Here is an 8,907-nt window from a genome sequence, read left to right as displayed (position 1 = left end):
CCAGGGAGTCCTCCACATCCACCTATCTCCTGTCCCCCCAAAACAGTACTTCTGTCTGTCAGGATTCAACCTCAGTCCATTAGCCGCCATCCATCCTCCAACCGCCTCCAGTCAATGTCTTGAATTTTGGCCTTCTTCCTTTTCAGCATTAAAAAGCCCCCCAAGTCTGAAATCAAACAGCCGTCTTGTGTTGGATGAAGTAATATCTCTAATTTGTGTGTACTTTTTCTTGATCTCATCACCTACTAGGTTTAAGGTCAATGGCTGTGGAATACCAAGCAGACATTAAATGAAACCGTGTCGCTAATTCAGTCCAGCGAGATATGTTTTATATCACAAAGGGATTTGTTCTGATACTCAAACAATGTATATTAATGAAATAGCCGAAAGCGATTCATTTGGTTCTCAGAGCAAACACATTAAGGGAGGGTGGGAGGGAAACCATTGAGAAGTAAAGCGTGCTTCTTCTTTTTTTAAACTGTGCTTTATTTAGGGCTAAGCTGGTAAGCGTCATTCAATAATTACAGAAGATTACAAGGAGTTTTAGGGAATTGAGAATCAGAGAGCAGTTGTATGGAACTGCGGAGTCATTTACACACCTAAATTAGGGGCTTGTTTCAGTGGTCTCATCCCAGCCAAACAACCAGAGAAGACCAGGGGGGTGTTTAGCCAGTATAAAGACTTCAAAATCAGGCCCAACAGGGAGAAAGACAGAGAACAGTTTCTTTAAAAAACAAAATAAGAAATCCCCCAAATCGAAACGAAAAGGCAAACAATTATTCGTAAAAGAACAGTGTCGTTGTTCTCGGTCCAATAAAATGGAGTAAAGGGGAAAAAACACACCCTTAAAAATCAAGTTTTAACACAGTGGAAATAAATTATAATAAATATGATATACTTTAAAATATATGTGTTCTTAAATAATTCATTGTTTCTATTTTTCTGATTCAGATTTTAAAGCAACTTTTTTTTAAACTGCTCTAAAGTCATTTACCAAAGATAAATATCGTGCTTTCCTTAAATAGTTTTCCTTGATTTTTTTCTCTATCATTACAATTAAAAGTCCTACAAAATATGCAAATTTATTTACAGAAAAACAGAGCCAGCATCTTTTATTTTTAAACATCCCCCTGTTTTTCAAAATTCCTTGTAAACAGTTTCAGAAATTCTTCAAAGAGATTGCATTTTTGTAATTTTTTTGTTTTTTGTTTTTGTGTTTTAAATATTTTTTTTGAAATGTTTTTTGTGGTTTTTTGTTTTTTTTTAAGATTAAGGTTCTAGGCTAAACCCCGCTCCCACCCCACCCCCGTCCTGAAGGGTTCTAGAGCAATTATGGAAGCTACTGAAGCGAAAGATGATTGGAGGTTGCTGGCGACAGCTTATGGAAACATGAAAGCGTCTTAGCTGTGGTTTTCTTTTTCCAGTTTATTTATTTTTTCGTCAAGTTCGAACTAACTTCCGATAGTCTGCAAGAAGATAGCCGTCAAGTCCCCCGCCCCGCCCCCCTTTGCGTTGCCTACAGGAATTGAGAAATTTTTTTTTGTTTCGTTTGCTTATTAGTTTTATTTATTTATTACTAGCTGGAATGCTTGCAGTTTAAAAAGCTGCCGAGATCAGCCGTCTTCTCCTTTGCCCCCCCTTCCCCCCACCCCCAATAAGACACAGCTTCCAACAGCAGTTGGCTGAGAGCAGGAACTGATTTCATTCTAAACTCTACAAAAGTTACAGTTCTACAACATCTTTGTGGATTTTTTTTTTAGCATTAATGCTAACCTCTATGTATATTTTTTTTTGCTTTTTTATTTTTTTTATTTTTGCTTTTTATGTCATCTAATCCTTTCCCCCCTATTATATAGGTATTTTAAACTTTTTTTTCTTTTTTAAATTCTGTACAGCTATTTTAGGGCGGGTGGAGTCAGAAGCATTTACAAACTTGTGTTCTTTCTACTTTGCATCAGCCTTCTTGTCTTCGTCTTCTGCGCCTTCTTCTTCTTCATCATCATCATCATCATCATCACCACCATCACCATCACTTTCCAGTCCAGTGATCCGCATATTTATGTGGGTTTCTCCTTTTCCTTTGTCTGCTTTCCACAGATACCCACCTCAACCTTCCCCATCTAAGCACTCAGTCCATACATATTATACAGAAAACCATACGAAAGTTTCATAGACTCTTAATTAATGTATAACCAAAGATCCTCCCCAAGTATCAAAGAACTATTATCTTGCCATTTTTTTAAAAGCGTTTAAGCGGTTTTTTTTTTTTAGTTTTTACATATTTCATATAATTGCTCTCAAAACCTGTTATAGGAACAGCTCATGAGAAAAGGAAAGAACTTCTGTAATTTACATACAGCTACAAGTCTGCGATAAAAAGTTATGTCCTTTGGTCCCTATATAGCTAAGGAATGACAGATAAAGATGCTTAGTGACTGGTGCCATGGGGTTTCCATAGCAACTGCATCCTTGGTGGCAAACAGGCACTCCTCTTGTCAGTATCAAGGTTTGCATTTCCTGTTTGGAGAAAAGCCGCTGTGGTAACATCAGTTTCACTGCAGAAATCCTAGACGATCTTGCTCCTGTCGTGATTTTGTCTGTGGTTTTGTTGTTGTTGTTGTTATTTATGTTTCTGTTTCAAGCTTATGTCCTTTCGAACCCAGCTGACGTGACTTTTCTTAAAGAAATGGTACAGTCTAAACAATCAGAAAGAGAGTAAGTCTGAAGTCTTCAGCTTGACTGATATTTGCTGATATGTTAAAGGTGTAATCCAACAGTTCTCGTTCCTATATATATTTATTTAATATATATATATATATTTCTCTAAATGTGGCCCATTCAGCTGATGCCCTAAAAAGAGATGAAGAAGATCATTGCAGATTTAACCAACACATGTTTTACCAGTTAAGAAAAGAAAAGAAAAATAACCTCCAAGAAATTAAACGAGGAAGAATGAAAGATAGAGAAAACTGACAAGGGAAGAGAAGTTCAAAAGTGTATACCTAAAAAGAAAAGAAAAAAAGGAGGAAATTTAGGAGAACACCTGTTTCCAAGACAACCTTGCTCTCATTGTGGGAACTAAATGCAAATTTGGCAAAGGGGTTCAAGATCAGATCCCTAAACTGCTTTGGAACATTTTGAGAACGTTAAGTAATCCATCTCCCATAAGTGGTGCAAAGTCTTGCCAGTGTTTTCCTAGCTCCTAACGGCCCCTGACTACAAGGAACTTCTGCTCATAATGAAATCTGAAATGTTTACTCCTCTTAAGAAACAGCAACACTGTGCCATGATAATATGCATTCATACACAGCCTGATTTCACATGGTTCCTCATCTGTTTGGGAGCTGGAGCCTTCAAGCAGGGCTTTCGAACAAGTGAGCTCTTCCCCGTTCACTTCAGATTATGAGACAGCGCCAGATATTGCACCCTCACTGCAGACAGGTAGCTGCTGGAGATGCCACAATGAGTGTGCAAAGCTGTTCTCTGTGTCATGCACCTCGGTTGCCACAAAGCTTTGGATTGGGCTTCGGGGCTGCCGTGATCCCTAGGCTCTGCTAAGTCCCACATTTCTGCATTTGCCAAATATCAGGCTGCTTCCACACTGTCAAACTATGGGAGCGCTCCCCCAAGTCACTCTCCATAGACTGAATTCAGGAAAGCCCCATCTACAACCCAAAATAGAAGCGTGCTGTGGAGGGCTTTGTGGAGCACTGGAATTACACGGGCTTTCTCAGACGCAGCCATGTCTATAAACCTTCCCTGCACACTGGAGGGAAAAAGATACTGTAGTTTATCTATCTATCTATCTATCTATCTATCTATCTATCATCTATCTATCTATCTATCTATCTATCTATCATCTATCTATCTATCTATCTATCTATCTATCTATCTATCTATCTATCTAGCATCTATCTCTATCTATCTATCATCTATCTATCTATCTATCTATCTATCTATCTATCTATCTATCTATCTATCATCTATCTATCTATCATCTATCTATCTGTCTGTCTATATCTATATCTATATCTATATCTATATCTATATCTATATCTATATCTATATCTATATCTATATCTATATCTATATCTATATCTATATCTATATCTATATCTATATCTATCTATCTATCTATCTATCTATCTATCTATCTATCTATCTATCATCTATCTATCATCTATAAACAAAGTGATTTTCCTTTGTTTGACCATGACAGTTTAGAATTACACCACCCCTTCCCCAAGCTTTCATTTTTCTACCACGAAAAAGTCAAGACTCTAATTTGGGCAGCTGGGTCTGTCATCGTCTGGTAAAGCACACATGCTCCTTAGCTTAATTTTGTGGGCCGCTTATAGGAAAGCAAGGAGAAATTGTCCTTTTAAAAGTCCCCCCCCCTCAACTTTCTGTGGGCAGCTAAGCTGCCAGGGAGATATTTTCTTTTGCAAATGGCAGAAAGAAACACTTTTTGCACAGGTGGCTTCAAAAAATAAAATGACTTGGAACCAACTTCCTCTCCTTCTCTCTCTCTCTCTCTGTGCAATAAAATAAACTAAAAATGTAAAGCTAACATTTCTTAAATATTTTTTTTTTAATCATGATCCAACTAAACTTGACATTTAAGGAGGATGCTTAATCATTACGGATTAGCTCTTATCTCTTGCTAGCAAGCAGGTTTCTCTTCTTATACACTTGGTGATTTATTACATCAAGAAACTTAGAAACTGCAAAGCTCCCCTCTGGTGGGGAAGGTGTCATGCGTTATATCAAACCATGCTGGCAGGTTTCCGACACTGTTGATTGAACAAACAGCAAACCGTACACAGCAGTCTAAACAATTACAACACCAAAAATAATAAGAATAGAATAAGAAATAAAAAAAGGAAAACACTCATCTAGGACCCTTTTTCAGTTGTAAACAAACAAAAAGAAAAAATGCATTTTACTTTTGAATCAGGATTTTTTCCCTCTCCCCCAAATAACACCCCCCCCTCCCCAGACAGGATGGATTTATTGAGAGTTATTGCGCTATGAGGCAAATTAGGAATTCTAATAAGGCACGTTAGAAGCCGAAGGTTTTATTTTCTAGCTTGCTTTGGAAGGTAGCTCTTTCCATTTGTAAAAACTGCTGCGATTAACTATGAATTTTTGAGAGGGATTTGAAATATCTTGAGGAAGAAAGAAAGAAAAAAGATCAATTGAAAAAGGCCCCCAATTATCCATTGAAAAAAAGAAAACACAAGATTTTAGAGTGCAAGAATACCAATCACACATTTCCCCCTCTGCTTCCTTTTTTTAAAAAAAGAAACTAGGAATTATTCATACATTTATAACAATCCCCCTTTCCGCCCCCGAAAGAATTAAGAATTCACGTTTCCCCTCTTTCCGTGTGATAATCTAAAGAAGCAAAAACCGCTGAACGAGAAATTAAACAACAAAGAAACCACTGCAAGCACTAAAGGAAACGAACAAATAATAGGAAATAAAAAAAATAATAATTAAAAAAAATGAGCACAGCAATAAAAAACCGTGGCAGCACAAAAGTCAAGAAAGGCACATGTGATCATGACTGGCCAATCATCAACTGATACAACATCCAAGAAAAAATGCTTCAATCACGGCACCTCCACGAAACTTGACGGCATGTCATGCAACCAATTCTTAGCTTCGTTACATGGCGCCATCATGTCACACTTTCAACTTCGAGTTGATTTGAACTTACGGACTGGGGGACTGTATTCTCCACTTTCCTGTCATTACGTGAACTTTTTTCCTAGCTCAGCGCGAGACTGTGGTGGATTTGACTGGCTCTTGGAATTTGATTGAATGACAAAAGAAGAAAAGATTTTTTTTATATATATATCTTTGTATTTATATATAGTTTGGAAAAAAAAAAGGCGGGACGGTGGGAAGGAAAGGTATAGATTAGAACGGCAAAAGAATTACGAAATCATAAGATATTTTTTGGAAAGGAAGGGGGATAAAAAAAATATAAGCACCAAAACACAGCATCGTTCCGAAAAGCTCTAATGAACACGCACAAACGAACGTAAAGGAGAAAAAGAACCAGGAAACGGAAAAGGAATTAAGTAAATAAAACAGGGATGGAAGGAGCCTAGCAAGAGACACGCCGACATATACAGACAGTTCGTGTGGGCACATAATAAACAGTGACCATTAACAGAACAATATGTCGTGGCAGCTAAAATAAGCATGCGTTGGATGGATGACAGCAGACGCCGGTAAGTTGGTTCGCAAAGTCTGGGAAAATATATTGGCTGCCAACCATCCCCTGTTGACCTAAAAGCAAACCTTCCCCAGCCATTCCCATTTTGGCAGGCCTCTACTGGATGGGATGGGCCTACTAAAAGGCCTTGTGTTGGCCAGAGACTTGATGTCTCTTTCCTCCAAAGCAGCAACATTCGAAATTTGCCAGGCGCAGTATGCCCCTGGCTATCAACCACTTGCGACCAAGTGACGATGCCCGGGTGACAGGATAGTGCCTGAGCCTGCCATCACCACCATCTGGAGGTGGAGATCCTTGAACCTTGACTCTTCTCATACACTAGCAACACACCCAGTAGAATTCTATCTGTGATATTCTACCTACACCATCAGAACGAATTTCAGGAACCAAAATGTTGTATTGAAAAATGCAACTTTAGAGCTGTCTGGCCAGAAATGGCAACTAGGCGTTCCATTTTGCCAGCTGTAACTCTGGTTTAAGGAGCCATTTGGCGCCCAGCTTATATATCTCAGTTTCTAACACTGCTCCAAAGGTGCAGAGCAAGGATCGCCAACGTGGTGCCCCAATGGACAGCCTGGACAAAGGATCCCCAATGGATAGCATGGACAACAATCAGAGATGGTGGGAATTGGAGTCCACTTGGAGCCCAACCACACCTGGAGAGTAAAGCAAATAAACAGGGAAGAAGGTGTGGTCGATGCGACTGAGCTATTGGCCTGCCTGTTGAACGTAGGACAGGCATATGAATTCCAGCTACTGCTACAAGTCCCACGATCACGCAAAGGTACCCTTCCCCAAACCAATGATTCCATTTCCCCATAGGTTCTCTTCTGCATCAGTCTTTGGTTCCTAACCATGGCTTGCGCCAATCTGAGATACTCTTCTCCACACACCCCACATCCAAGCTCACAAGTTCTCTGTTCCCTGGACGTAAAAAGCAGATTCACTTATCAAAGCCACTTCCGCCCTGCAGAGGAGGTGGGGTTGCGGGCTTCACGGCCCCACCACACGCATGGTGGCTGGAGCCCAGCCCCTGCGCAATTGGGGGAATCCCCGGCCATGTCACCCCCTGGCCAGCCAATCGGCTGGCTCTGGAGGTGTGGCCTGCCCTGTTTAACACAGGCGCGGCCAGGGATCTCCCTCTTTTGTCGCCTACCAGTTGTTCCTGTTTCCCACCCTCCCGCCCTTTATAAGTTTTCGTTCCTTGACCTTGCTATGGACCTTGGTTGGTCGCCGTTGAGGGGCCTGGTAGGAATTTTTCCACTTGGCAAATTGGCACGGGCCACTTGGTTTTCGCCTACCTCGTAACAAATTGTCATAACTTTCTTGGTATTAGCGGTTAGGCATTGGTATGGTTCTGTAGATGGAAGAGGGGAGGTAGCGCCATCACCTGCCCCACATATTGAAGGGTAGTCTGATAAAGGATTCCGGGGGGCGTGGCCCTGTCCAAAGCCTATGGATGTGAGGGCCTAAGGCACACCCCCTAGTGGTGACCCCAGGGGAGTTCCTAGTTGATGTGCATCAGCAGGACTCCCCCTACTGGTGGTTAACCCTTCCCGGACTTCAAGCGGACGGGCTAAAGTTGGATATAGTCGGTTAGGACCAATGCCGAAGCCAATACCGCTCATCACCTGTAACCAATAAATTTGTGGTCTTATTTAGCCCATTAACCTTAATAATTGTGTCATGCGGCTTTATTTCCACTGGGGGGGGGACTTGCTATGCAACACACCTGAAAGATAATTGGGAGAACTGCAAAAGAAAGTTTCTGAAAGTAAGCCAGGGTTGCTTCCCACAAGACAATTTGAGGACGTTAAGAAGATCTCAGCTGGATTGATAGGAATTTGCCTAGCCCACTGCACCAACCTGTCTCTAACTCTCTTTTAAACCCATCCAAATTCTTATATCAAGATCGCATCTGCGCAGGATACCCAGATGGGCCTAGACAAGGGGCGGGGCAGGGGCCAGCTGCCCCCGCCATCAAGTAAAACAATAGAAATACTTAACTGATGAATCATGTCACTTCTGCCCCCCCCCAAGTCCTACCTTCCCCAGCAAAAATCCTGGCTATGCCCATGGATAGCCGTGTTGGTCTGTGTTAGCCAAAACATCAGAAAGAACCGGAGATGCTTAAGAATAATGCATTTGTTGTAGTGAACAGTTTTGAGATCGGTTTGGGGGAAGCTGGCTGCATGGGAAGTGGAGTTTAGGGCTTTCCAGGAAGGCTGGTCCTTTACTTGGTAATAATAATAATAATAATAATAATAATAATAATAATAATAATAATAATTTATTACTTGTATCCCGCCCATCTGGCGGGGCTTTCTCAGCCACTCTGGGCGGCTTCCAACAGAATATTAAAAACACGATAAAACATCAAACATTAAAAACTTCCCTAAACAGGGCTGCCTTCAGATGTGCCTTGGAGAGCTCATATGCCCCTAGATAAACCGTTTGCAGGCTAAATGGGGAAGGTTTGTAGGATATGAACTGGCTACTGTAACTCTCACAGACGAACTAGACTGTTGCGCTGCATTGACTCCTTCGCCTCAGTTGTGGAATGAGGTGATCAGGTGCAAAAAGGGCATTTTAAATACAGTTTTGCTGCAACGTTATTCCTCATGCTCACACAGACTGTTTTTGCACTCTGTTCTTCTTTT

General features: G+C 40.9%; 1 protein-coding gene across 14 annotated transcripts in view; it reads right to left on the bottom strand.

The window, feature by feature from the left end:
- Nucleotides 1–1,533: 1,533 nt before the first annotated feature.
- Nucleotides 1,534–8,907, bottom strand: part of CELF4 (CUGBP Elav-like family member 4) — an 800,084-nt gene continuing 792,710 nt past the window's right edge. For 13 of the 14 annotated variants that reach the window (XM_083466083.1, XM_083466073.1, XM_083466084.1 and 10 more), the window contains exon 13: nt 1,534–2,850. The gene's annotated coding sequence lies outside the window, so the exon portion shown is untranslated. Of the gene's footprint in view, nt 2,851–5,722; nt 5,811–8,907 lie in introns of all 14 variants that reach the window. The other variant, XR_014517250.1, reaches the window with a different exon arrangement.

The sequence above is a fragment of the Podarcis liolepis genome, assembly GCF_965112155.1.
Source record: "Podarcis liolepis genome assembly, chromosome: 11".
NCBI classification, from domain to species: Eukaryota; Metazoa; Chordata; class Lepidosauria; order Squamata; family Lacertidae; genus Podarcis; species Podarcis liolepis.
This window is presented reverse-complemented; position numbering and strand designations above follow the sequence as displayed.